The 13,875-nt window shown below is 40.1% G+C and overlaps 1 pseudogene; it reads right to left on the bottom strand.

Moving 5' to 3' along the window:
• Positions 1-376: 376 nt before the first annotated feature.
• Positions 377-7,224, bottom strand: LOC140316992 (uncharacterized; annotated as a pseudogene).
• Positions 7,225-13,875: the final 6,651 nt, after the last annotated feature.

Raw genomic sequence — 13,875 nt, 5'->3', positions numbered from 1 at the left:
TACGGACCTATCAACATGGCTAAAGTGCAGCATTCCTGCATGCCCCAGACTGTGCCTACTGGGTGACTTAGACAACATCAACGTGGAAATTAATTCAGCACACATGGTCCTGACAGTGTTATGTATCGTTTTATGTATTATTTCATTCTCTCTGGTCCCCTCTGATTAGCTTGATCACATAGTGGTGGTGGTGGGCTGCTGTCCCGTCGATCTGGGTGGTTGGGTGTGTACTGGGGGGGCTGTGTGGCTTCGGGCGTCTGGTGGTCTCTCGGGTCGTGGGGACCAAGTTGATCAATGTTGGGGGCGACTATGTGTCGGGCCTGGAGGGCAGTTTTGGGGGCTTGCGGGTGGAGCTGTCTTGCGGCGTGGGGCGGGGTCACTTAGGGGCCCTGGGGTGGTGGCCGCTGGCTCTGGGCCGGGTGGCCGGGCTGCTCTGGCGTGGGTCGTGGTACTGGGCCTGGGCCCTGGTGTCTGGACATTGCGTTGCGCCCTGGGGGGGAGCCCTGCCTGTGCCTGGGGGGGTCTGCGTTGCCCTGGACACGCCACAATGTATTTGGGTAGGTGCGGGTCCTGGTGTCGGGCTGGTTGCTCATCCAATGTGTCCGCAGGCTGGTGTTTTTTATTTTTGGGTGTTGAGGCGTGCGGTGGGGTGGGGCGGCGCTTTTCCCCTGCTGGGGGCAGAATCGGTGGGCCTGGGTGATGGTGTGTCTCAGGCATGCTGCTGCAACTGGTGTGACTGCATGATTTGTTTTAGTTTTTCTGTTTGTTTTTTTTCCTTTCTTTTCTTTATTTGTAGGGGCCCTCTGGGGTGGGGCGGGTGTCTTCTGGGTGCACAGTAGCTCCCCGAATATGGCCGCTGCAGGCCCCGGATCTGGTGGACATCAGGCCCTCCTGCCCTGTGGCAGGTCCCAGGAAATGGGTGTAATTACACCTTAGACATTACTACTTATCAGACACACACACACACACATTAGGTCTTGGGGGGTGGTAGCACTGAGTGGTATCTGGTGGGAATCTCCCGGTTCTACATGGCTGGCTGCCCCTCAATTTTAATCGCTCACTATTAGAAAATATTGAAGATCCAGAGGGGCGAGGGGAGGGGTTTTCCCACACCCCTGTTGCCTGGTTGCCTGGTTGGCTGTCTGGGGCGCCTGGCCCTCTCAGGTATTGGGTGGGGCCTCTGCCGAGGGGTTTGGGGGTGCTCGGGCTCCTGGGACCCAGGTCTGGTGCACAGCCCATGTCTGGGACCAAAATGGTCGAAGAGCAAAAACAAGGTAATGACATTTGATGTAAAAGCCCACATCTATATAAATACTGTTATAAAATATGCTCCATTTACTATGTGACTGACATATATCCTTAGTTTGCACTTTTGTAATTATTAGTAGGGATTTACCTGATTCATATTTTCTCAATGGAGATTATAAATTGTTCCATGATTACTCTTCAAAAGAACTTCATGAATGAAGAAAATTGAAACCTACAAGAGGTCACTGGGAAAATTGATCAACTAAAACAAGCTGCTGAGACCCTTCAAGATGTCACTGAAACAATAAACCTGCTGTCTGAGCTAGCTAAAGCTAAAAGCACAGCAGCAAGACAAGATGACCACCTGCACCATACTATGGATGCCCTCAGCTGTCTTGTCTGCAAAGGCCTGTATGAGAGACAAGTTTCTCCCATAAGTAAATGTTTAGCATAAAGGCATTCAGTACATCTGGAAGTTTTCACATGTATGTTTACTTAACACTATCTAGGTCTGATGTCAGAGCCAATGTTTTCCACATGCTGCCAGTCTCTGCTGGGATGTCGAACATGTGTGGAGAATTGGCTGTTAAGCACAGACTACTGTCTGAAATGCAGAGCAGAAGATTTTGAGTCGAAGGGACACCAGGCGAAAGGTCTTAATGCTGTTTTGGCCTTTTTCTTAGATATGCCCACGGAATAGTTACTGAAGAAAAGATCATTTATTTTGCCATGGAAAATGTTGCCAAACAGTTTAAAGCATTTTATGTTTTTCTTAGAACACAGATAAGTTAAAGTTTATGATTGCTTGTTATTTTTGATCACACCAGCATATTTTGAGGTTCTAGAATTTAATATTCTGGTGTAATGTCTTAACTACATGTTTAAGGTGAGCTGTTGTTCATCAAGATTGCACTCAAAAGCACAAACTGCATTTGTTTACTCAACACATAAAAGTACTCTGGAAGTTACTTGAAAATTGTTTATTGCACTAACACAGTTGCATGGTTTTAAGTGAAACTATATGAAATGTTTTGCACTCTAAAAGCCTTTACAGTTAATAAAACTTATTTTGTAAACAGAACTGTGTTGTTTTTGACCACTGATTCAAAGCATTTTTACCACTGGGGTCTTAGTTCAAATATATCTTCTGGTGTCGATAAGATGTCGATAAGAAATCTTACTGCATCTTGGAAAGGTCCATAGTTAAGGTGCACCACATTTTGATATAGCAATGGTAAGTCAAAGTGAGTACCAAACTCAGTTTCAGTCAGTTGTTTGCAGTCTTCTAAGAGGAAAGGATCACATCCAAATATGGATTCCCTTTTCAACGCTGATCCAGTTTCCTGTTGATACAGATCAGCTGTAGCAGCTCCAACAGGCAGAAGGTCATCGGGGACTTTTGCTGGACATCCTTCCTTTGCCAGCTCATTTGGTATTCCTTTCCCTAAAAACACATGAAAGTCAAAGGGGCTTAATTGTGAAAACAGACAACAAACATTTACATGCAGATTGTTATTATTCAAGTTACCCTACAATGTTGAAATGAGCATAAAACCGAGTTATACTGAGGGCAGACACAAGGCTGGAATTGTTAAGTGATTAGACAGTGACTAGCAGTTTGACCTATCAAAGATTAGATGGAATGGAATAGTGATTGTCCAATGACTTTTGAAGTCCATATAAGTCCATATTATATAGAAAGAAATACTGTTCAGATTAAATCTGTTCTCGTTTAAGGAAGAAAAACACACCTGGGATCCTGTGTTCCATGCCTGGACAACATTTGTGATGCCAATTACAGCCATCTGACATGTCAGATTTGACACACAATGTTTGGATGTGTTATCCTCCATGTCCACCAACTGGACCAAAGCTGCCTTTAATGGGTAGATTCACTTCCGACCACATTCTCTCTATTACATGGTTCTGAGAAAGATTTAAAGATTTGAGGAGTTTACTTGGTATATGTACTCACATTAGGCACGTACCACGACATTTGAATTAGATTTGGAAAACAGAATTGTTTTCCTGGATAAAGAAGGAGAGATAAAACTCTGTACCACAATCCACTCTCATCTGGTCCCATAGTCCAAAGGAGAGCACAGCAGATCTAAGCAAAACACAAAAGCACCACAAAAGTTATATATAAACAGCAGAAGGTAAGGTTAGAGAATTTTAAAGTAAAATTTGAGGAGAAGTCTCCATCCAAACTTAAGAGACAGCAGTTTAACTGATAATTCAATGTATGGTGTGATTTAATTAAGGAACATATTTTGACTGAACCTACCACATATAATAACTCTTTGCCATATGCTAGTTTTAGCAATGTGCATTCTCAGTTCTGGATTCTCTTAACCAAACTTACACTGTATATTTGGGACACAACTATTTCCTATCTTACCTGTAAACTTCCTCATATATGATGAGGTTGTTCTTTATCGGCATGGTGGAATGACTTACTGAGACCATCAATAGCCATTACATGGGTCACTCCAAACATAACCAGCTTTTGATTTTGGTCAACATGCAACCTGTAACCCATGCATTGCAGGGCACAGGGTTCCAGGCTCCCTAAAAAATATATAAGATTTAATTTATTAAAAGGCAAAACATTTTTAATTTACATTAGTGGTATTTATCATTTTGTCTGTTTATTCTCTACCTGCTTCCTTGAGATGTGGTAGGGCTGATGAATGCTACGTAGTATTCTTCCCACTCTGCCCTTAGTAGACAGGGAACCAGTCATCATTTTTCGACCAAAGGAGGATCCAGTCCGGAAAAGTTGTACTCACTTTAAACATGGAACTAGGCCGATTAATTGAATGTGTCATAAGAGGCCTGGAAAAGCAAATGTGTATCAATCTACATGTTATTTGTGACAGAAAACAGTAGTCGGACTCTTCTTTGCTGCTTCCTATGGGGAATTCATTAACAATAACAACACAGACATATTACATAGCAGCATACACAGAATTCCCAACGACAACAGCTTGTGAGATCCTCTTAATCTTCCTGATAACATTCTGTGCGCACGTGACCAAAACCCAATCTCTTTCCGGCACCACTGTGTCTGAGATTTCCACAACATCTTCCGTTATCTGTCCCTTGACAGAGAACATTCTGGCCCTAAACAATATGTGATGTGAGCAATGACAAGGCCCTGCTCCCTCCCATATATCCCCCCTGAAATCACTAATCAGTGATTTAAAAGTTAAAGTTATACAACTAAGAAAATTAAAGCTAACTAAAAAAAACTATTTAAAGCTAACTAAATAGAAACTGCTTGACTAAACAAATAAAACCCAACTAACAACTTAAAATAGGTAAATAACTAAAAAGAAAACACTACTTAACCCTAAAAAAACAAACAAATTAACTGTTGACATCTTGCTAATCCACGGTTCGCAGCGTATAGGAGCAAAAAACCTGTCCAGCTGCTTCTGTTATAACTCACAACTTTATTAATGAGAAAATTCTCACTGAACTTCCAAAAGGTCTCGCTACGAACTGTTGACTTTAGTCAATGGCAAGGGACAGCTAAGTTGAAAAACTACAAGTAGCACTAATGCAAAAAAAAACATCAAACAGACTGCTATCTCCATCCTGCTCCAACAGACTCAAGAACTCTTTTGTCCCTCTAGCCATCAGGCTGTCCAACAGCTCTCTGTGGTGGTACTTCTGCTACTTCTACAATCACTTTATATTTTTAAAGTTTATAGTTGTATAAAAGACTTTTGTTTCTACAGTTACTCTCTAGTTTTATATCTAGTTTTTTCATAGACGATTAGCACGGGTTTACTTAACACAGTCCTATATTTATTTTATATGCAAATGTTTAATTCCTCAGTAAATTTCTCAATTTCAACATACAGTATGGTTACTGTGTTGTATGTTCAATGTATGTTATATTACTGCTACTGGATGCTTGAATTTCCTTCTGGATCAATCTATCTATCTACATATATTTCTATCCATCTATCTAAATGAAAGAGGAATGCACCAAATAATGAAACAGAAAGCATTTTGGAAAAGAAAAACACAACAAATAGACAATAACAATAAACAACCAAACAATCAAACATTGACTGATCAATGGGGGGAACGTCACAAAGAACTAAACAATACTCAACATTAAACTTTACCCCATGTCACATCATGACATGTGCATGCGAACACAGAGATGGGGACTGGAGTTGCACTTCAGTTGCACAAACAAAGACTCAAGACTTAACTTGAGACTTACCCTCAAAAGATATGAGACTTGACTTGGACTCGAGGTTTGGGACTCGTAAACAATCTTCATTTCATGAAATTATTGTTTTTAATTTTTGTTTAATTCATTCTGATGTATGACATGCTGGGCCGTACGCAGGGCCCAAAAAATACTGAGGTCATGAGTCAGAACTCCTAGGCGGGTTCAGGGGCACGCTCCCCTGGAAAGTTTTTTTAATTCCGTTATATAAATCTGGCCATTTTCAGAGTCTTAAAGGAACAGAAACAACATCATATCAGAGAACATCAGCCTCATCCTAAGTGATTTGCAAATGAGTTACAATGTAAAACTGGAGAATTAATTTCATCAAGTCATGGATCAGGAATAAAACGGAATGAACTGTCCTGGGACAGAGGGATAATATATATCTGTTACAGGTCCTGAGTGTCAGGACTGATGAAACAGTGACGTGCACAATCTGAAGAATAAATAAACAGCAGAGAACAATGAAGACCGGAGCGCTGCTGTTAGCATCCAGATTGCGTCTTCTTTTATTGATTACAACAGAACTGTTTCAGTGTACAACATTGATGCTTTACATGACCTTTCTTTTCCTCAAACGTAATAATTACATTTACCACCTCCTTTTACTTTGCCATCCTTCACTTCAATAAAGGCAACTAAGTGTATTAAACAGGATTAATTAACTGTTCTGAGCTTTACTGGATTTAACTGCATATTGACTTGTCTAAACATCAACATGTACTCCATTTTTAACTTACTACCTATCAAAACTAGTATTACCAGACTTATAACTAATGTAGAATTTAGCATGGCATTCTTTCAACATAAACCTCAGAATTCCCACACTTAATGAACAGAGAATGGTTTCTCTCTTTACTTTTAACTTCAGCTGGACTCACTTTACTTTCAGTGTCACTAAATAACATTCATGGAAGATGATTTAAATAAAATCATTAGAAAACTCCCAAAACCGGAGTTGGTCAAATATCACGGTCTTTTAATCACCAAGTCCCGCGAGACTTCCCTGGCGCGGGCTAGCATCCTGTCAAGCTAACCCTCTGCTGATAAAACTTAAATATATTAGCAGAACGGCGCACGTAAACCGTGTCAAAGTACCATCTACTACTAAAAGAATCTGTAACCATTTTACAATATAGTTCTGGTGTGTTTTCACCGTGTACTGACCTGAAGAATAAATAAACAGCAGAGAACAATGAAGACCGGAGCGCTGCTGTTAAGACTTGACTTGTTATTGGTCCTCAAAGACTTGAGGCTTGACTTGGACTCAAACAAAAAGACTTGAGACTTGACTTGGACAGACACACTTTCTTGACAGTAGTTGAAGGCTATAGATTGTTGAAAGTTTGGCGGCCATTTAGTGGAATGAATTCTTTGGAAATGAGCTTTTCACTCAGTTGGGGCGGAGTGCTTAGCTTTGCCGTCCACCCTTTTGGGCCCTCATTGTGCACAAGATGATGATGCGAGATTGTTCCACCATCATTTTGGCATGATGGGCACATCATATGAACCTAAAAACAAAACAACTGCCCAGTTGATTTGAACGATGTTTTTAGGACAATACCAAAATACTCACTAACCTGCTGTAAAGCGTTAATTACTTAATGAATTATTAGAAATACAGTAACATCATGTTTTGCTGTGGAAAAACAACCACGCATCTGCTCCTCCATTGCCTTCACCATGGCCCTCATCACAGGCCTGGGATCCACCTGCTGCATCTACACCCTCCAGTTACGCTTCACTATCGTTCTCTTCTCCACCGTCACCCATGAGACTTCCTGATCACCTTGAAAGCTTGGTGAAATCAGGGATTCAAATGGTTCCTCTTACACCAGACATGGCAAGATCAAGGATTCTATCCTCAAAGAAGAGTTGCGCTCCTCTCCCTCCTCAGCCTACTCCACCAACCAAAGCCCCCCAGCTTGGCCCCCACCTTCGGTGCCCACAGCTGTTATTTGCAACAGCGTCAGTTGCTGTTGTCGAGGACGCTAAGGGCCTGTGTGTTGGTAAGTGCTAAGAGTGTTCTCTTCTAAAATAAAACCTATTGTCAAACCACATAGATTAGATAAGAGAGGGACAGTCAGACTGCCCAATCAGAGACATCTTATCAATATCCCCTGCAAGAACACAGCATCCAGGTCAACTCTAGCTAATCTCAAACACGCAGTACTCAATGTCAGATCTTTAAGTAACAAAACTTTTTTTTTGTCAATGTATATTTATTGAACTTTTTTGTCATTTTAAACAGAAAATAAACCCACAAAACAGGACATAATACATGGAAAGAAAGAGGAAAGAAAAAGAAACAAAACCAAAAAATCCACAGTGGTTATCTAAAAAACAAATGTAAAACATCTTATTCAGAGTCAAAATGCTTAGTTAGCTGTTCTACATGCACTGAAAAAAAATTGGAGTGATGTTTACTGAAAAAATGCTAGGTAAGTTTTTCCACAGACGATGTGATTGTGAAGTAAAATTTTCCAAAGAATGCAAGTTATATCCACAAAAATGACTCCGGTAACCTTCACTCAGAAATGTCGATGTTGTCATTGAATTTTACACTGTTCTTAAATGGAAGTCCGACTTGAACCGAGTTTGCATCTAACTGGAAATCTGACGTTAAAACGAATACATTTTCATGATTCATTTTTAAAAATTAACCCTCACTTGTATTTAGAAGTTTAGAATATTTACACAATATCTTACATAATTTAGTACTAAAGAAGTAAAATCAAATGAAGCATTCTGTTCAACAACACCACCTTTATTTATTTAGTTTTTGTTGGTCAGTTTTTTTCCAGCCTCAAATTTAACATTCAAAGGTGGCCACAAACATTCAAAAACAGCTCTATATAGGGCCTTTTTTAACATCATTAAAATGACAAGGGCAACAGTGCTTTTCTTTCAGCCACAAATTTAACAATCAACAATGGGCCTATATATAAAAAAAATTTTTTCACTCTTTTTTAACACAAAATTTTATCATTAAAACCTGAATGAAAAAAAATTGACTGTGCACTGTTAAGAGACATCAAGTGTTTTTGGCCATCAAATGACCCATTTTGAAGGGAAAAAACTCTTTTTGAAACGTCAAAAATTTCAAACATACTTTTTCCTTTTTCATCACAAGTTTGTTTCTCAGTGACTGGACCTTGGGTGAAAGTTTCAGGGCATCAAGCTCAAGAAAGAGCTTCTGTAAAACTTCGAATGTGTATTTTAATTTTGGTGGCTAACTGAGATTGATGGCATAGATGATGCCCACGAGCAGGAGACAGGCCTTTGCAAGACTTCCGCATTTGTGAAGTACCTCAGTTCCTTCAAGTACAAAGGATATATCAGCATGGGCTGGGCCTTCATCTTTGTCACTTGAATGGAAGACACAAATTCTCAAGACTTGCTCAGCCTGGTCCACTTGAACAGCTTCACTGACATCCTGTTACATCCTGTAAAATAAATGTGGATCATAGCTCTAAATTAACAGCCACCAACCCGCCAAATTCACTGGTACTGGATCTAGCGAAACAGAAAAAAGGAAATTTAATTGGAAATGGCTAACTGGTGTGAGTGGCTTGTTTATGATCACGAAAACAACGTAATGTTCTGCAAGGATTGCCGAATATAAGCTAAAGAAAAACACAAAACTAATCATTTCGTGGTAGGAACTAATAATTTTAAAGTAGAGGCTGTAAAGGATCATGAGAGTGCCCGAAGTCATCAGGAGAGCCTGACAACGAAAACCGCCAAGACGAGTCTTATCGAAGAGAGCCGAGCTGGAAGGAGCCTTGATTGAATGAAGACGTCCGAGTTCGAGAAGATGGAGCTACTTTTTAGCAATGCCCACGCCATCGGAAAAAAGGCAGGCCTTTCACCGACTTCGCATGGATGTGTGAGTAAATGGATGAACTTTATTGTTTCCATGTTTCAGGAAATAGACGCGCATGCGCACTCACGTTCTGCTGAGCAAAATCTCCGGTCGTTAGCCCATAAGCAATTTCTTTTCCGAGCTGTTCTGTATCTTAAAATTGAACAAAATAACACGAACGTATAGACGTTAAACGTGTGGTACACGTTTCAGAGGCTATCATTATCGTTATCAGTCACATAAAATGCAAAGGTTTAACAGGAACGTATCATGTGGCCCCCACGATTGCCCTAATACAAGCATTTTTATACATTTTTTTTTAATGTGTTTTTGGTTATTATTTATTTCAGGGTTGATAGAAAGAAAGGCTTGAAGATAGGAGAGACATACACAAATGACCATCAGGCAAAATAGTTGATTCGCTACATCGTTGAGGATGTGATGAGAAAGATGAGGGCAAGTTGATGTCTACCATGTCAGAGGATCCCTGGACAGTGCAGTGATTGAGGAAGAGATGGTCTATGTCAGGAGTGTCAGTGAGGGGAAGAAGGGAAGATGCTGCAAGCATAGCTGAAGCTGTGTGTAATGTAATGGAGAGTGAAGTGAGCACTGATTGGAAGAGCAAGCTGGTGGCCATCACCACAGATGGAGCAGCTGTAATGACAGGAGTCAACAATGGCATAGTTACCAAGCTGCGTGCAGACCGATAGTATGTGCTGGGAATCCATTGCATGGCCCATAGACTTAAGCTCGCCTTTTCAGATGCAGTGAGGAGAAATGTGATGGCCAAGAAGGTTGAGGACATATTGAGTGGACTTCACACCTTGTATCGCAAGAGTGGAGCAAACAGGGCCAGCCTAAAGCAACACTTCAGGGAGCTCCACATGAAGGCTTTGATGCCAACCAGAGTAGGTGGAACCAGGTGGCTGCCACATCTCCTCAAAGCACTAGACCATTTCCTCAGGGGCTATGCTGCTGTTGGACGTCATTTACAGGAAAATGTATGATAATTTATAGCCTACTAAAACCAGCAGTGTAGGTGGATAATTTAATATTTGTGCCTTGCTTAACAATGTGGGACAACCTCCTTACACATGTCTGTTAAAACAGGTAGGAGACACAATACCAGGCAACAATTGCATTGGAAAAACAAAATGAATATGAGACTAAAATCATATGTGCATAATAATTTGGAATTCAGTGTAAATGTTCTCTGTGATGTAATGCTGTTGTTTTGTTTGTATTCCCAGGAGGAGACCACTCCTAACAAAGATGTTCAGAGGCAAAAGGCCAAGGGCTTCCTTAACATAGCCAAGGATGGCCGAGTCCCACAGTTTTGCTGTCTTCTGCATGACATCATCTTTCAATTGAGCAACCTTTCCAACTCACTGCAGAAGTCAGCAGTAACCCTGGCTGAGGCTCATAGCTGCCTGTCCTCCACTCAGGCTGTCATAGAAAAGTACAATCAAGGTATAGAATAGAATACTTTATTGTCATTCTGCCCATGAGACATGAAAAGAACGAAATGCGGAACTGAGGTCTCGGTATAATAATAAATCTAAAATATGGTGATTATGTATAAGGCATGTATCATATGTCATACAATTCATTATTTGATTTTAGGTTGTGTTTTTTCACAATATGTATGTAAAGATAAATAATTAATCCATTGATTTGTGCACAACTGTAGATCCAGGCCTAAGCTGAGAGCAGCACTGGAGACGGACATCTATGAGGGACTTCTCCTGAAACCGACTAAGCCTGACCAGCATGACAAGTCCAAGAATGATCTCATAGATGCCCTGTGCCAGATCTGCCCTGTGTCAGTGCATCACTTCTAGGTTTGCCGGTGTAAACAGTGGTGTCCTGAAGGCAATGCGACTGATAAATTTCCAGTGCTGGCCAGGGACAGACACAAGTGCAGGTCAGTAATTAAAACGTAATAAACAAATATATGCCCATTTATGTTGTAAGACAACTCCTTAAAGCTGCAGTTGTAGTGTTGAGAAAAAAGTGGACTTAGCCAGAAGATTTGAACGAGTACAGCCTCCAGGTCCCTCTTCCTTCTTCTCTGCTGCGCTGCAGCTCTGCCCTCTAAGCCCCTCCCCACAGATATAAATATAACTAAAAAATAGTTACAGACTGCAGCTTTAACTTTGTATCAACGTCTTTCCCCTTTGTTCTCAGATTTTGGTGATGATGACGTAGACCAGGTTATTAGTCACTTCAGACCTCTTCTACTGACAGCTGGAGTGGATATCGACTTGATTCCAGATCAGTGGACCATTCTGAAAACACAACTATATACTGCAGGGTTCAGCCAAGGTACTGTTGAATAAAGTTTAAGAAAATTGAGTTTAAGAAAAACATCTGATGTACCTTGTGATGACCTTGAACAATAGGGCTATGGGTCAATTTACAGCAGAATTACTCTTGAGTCTTGAGTAGGTCATTTGTTAAAAGGTACAATCCAAATGTGGTGCCATCTTTTACTAACTAAAGTTGCATTAGAAAATTTGTTTTCTATGTGCTTGAAAGTCATTGAAAGGGCGTACCGTAACATCTCATTTTGTATCGTCTGTCTGACCCTGCAACAGGGACCTTTGAGCCTACAGTCAACAGAATGCTGCGCCATGAGTGTCCTGACAGCCGAGAGCTGTTCGATGCCCTCCTCATCATTCCAACTAGTACAGCTGACTGTGAGACAGGGTTTAGTGTTATGAAGCAGGTAAAGAATGACTGATGCTCAAGCCTGAAAGGGGAGACACTCGCTGACCTCTTGAAAACACAATTACGCTCACCAGACATCAAAGACTTCGACCCACGCAAAGCCATAGAAATCTGGCATGGTGACAGAGTGCGCACACGCCAGCCACACTTTGTGAGAAAAGGGAAAAATGGAACCGATTTAGATGGGGACTCTGAGTCAGAGTCCAAAGTCAGTTCAGAGAGCTCTGACCATGTTTAACCTTTACATATTGTTCATATTCAAGCATTTCACAGTATCCCCCTCATGATTAGTCTCTCTGTACATTTACATTTTGTGTGTAATTTTGTGCATTATCTGCACTAAAACACGTTTAGAAAGTTGTAAAATATTTCCATTTTTGTATATTAAGGGTCACATTAAAATAAATCGTCAAATTTCTAGCTAAAAAGAAAAGTTTTAATGTTTGTTTTTTTATTTTTATGTACAAAAAATTGGTCAAATTAGACCCCTGAATAGTATGCAAGGGTTCATGAGTAATGAAATGTTAGGATAATTTTTGTATGTACTTAAGTCTCATTTTATCGTAATTATTTTAATTGGATATACATTCCCAACTTCACTGTAAGATTAATTGAAAGCTTTTCTTCTTTTCTTCGTCTTTTTTGCATGGGAAAAAATGTGGCTAGTGGAAATTTTGATTGGCTGATGATCGAAAAAGTTAATTTAGAGCCCTGATGTGAATCTATGTTCAGCTGCATTGTATTTTCTTCCAAGGTTTCATCAGTGATAGAATTCATGTTAACACTCATTTGTTAAAACCACATAAATGTCAACCGATTCACCTATTGCATGAGCTAGTAAAAACAAAGTATTGCGTATACGCGAGTCACAGTGATGTGAAAAAAATGGAATTTACATGGTAATCTTTGATAAGATCCCCCGAAGACTCCCCCAAGAACTCCATTAGGCAGCGGATGATGGCCTCCCTGTGGCTTTCAACGTGTTGCTGTTGAGACAGACAGGAGAATTTGCATGACCATGCAGATTTCAATGAAGTTGCCAGGTTGGCAAAGTCAACTTTACTTGCTCTTTCTAAGTTGATAACGTAATGCATTCATTGAATATGAATTACTTGAATATGTCATTTGAATTTACATTAGCTAATTAAGTTAAGAATATACTTATAATTGTCAAGTAGCATAAGATAAAAATACAAAAATTTTAAAGTAAAAACAAGGCAATAAAAAATCTCTTGTAAAATTTAACTATAATGTAGAAGTAATATTCACAGGACCAAAAAATATTTTTATCAGTGTTGGAAATAAAAGGACACCATGTCACATCAAACTTGGTCACTGATCCATTCAGTGTTTATCTCATTTTTTCAATTTTTTGAAAAAAGCAAAAAACATCACAGATCCATCTGCCAAAAGAAGTGGAGCGCTCACTTTTCCAATTTAAAAGAATAAGCGGCCGCAACTGTATAGCCTACAGTTCAATTGCAGCTTTCTGAGGGAGATATTGTCTATTGATACACCAAAGAGTCCAATGAAGGGGCATGGGTGAATGGTAGCTCCAAAAACTGCTGAATAAACTTCCAAAATGCCGTTTGGCTAGGACACCACCAAATTGTGTGGTAGAGAGTGGCAGGTGCTTGTTTATACCAATCACAAAGGGATTAACATCAGGAAATATTTTTTGACAGTTTAACTTTGGACATATGGAGCCTATGTCCAATCTTAAATTGAATGAGCCTATGCCTTGCACAGATGGAGAAAGATTGAATTCTTTGAAGTA

The sequence above is a fragment of the Leuresthes tenuis genome, unplaced genomic scaffold (assembly GCF_036924035.1).
Source record: "Leuresthes tenuis unplaced genomic scaffold, fLeuTen1.0.hap1 SCAF_10, whole genome shotgun sequence".
NCBI classification, from domain to species: Eukaryota; Metazoa; Chordata; class Actinopteri; order Atheriniformes; family Atherinopsidae; genus Leuresthes; species Leuresthes tenuis.
Note: the sequence above shows the minus strand (reverse complement) of the source record. Positions and strands in the feature narration are given on the sequence as shown.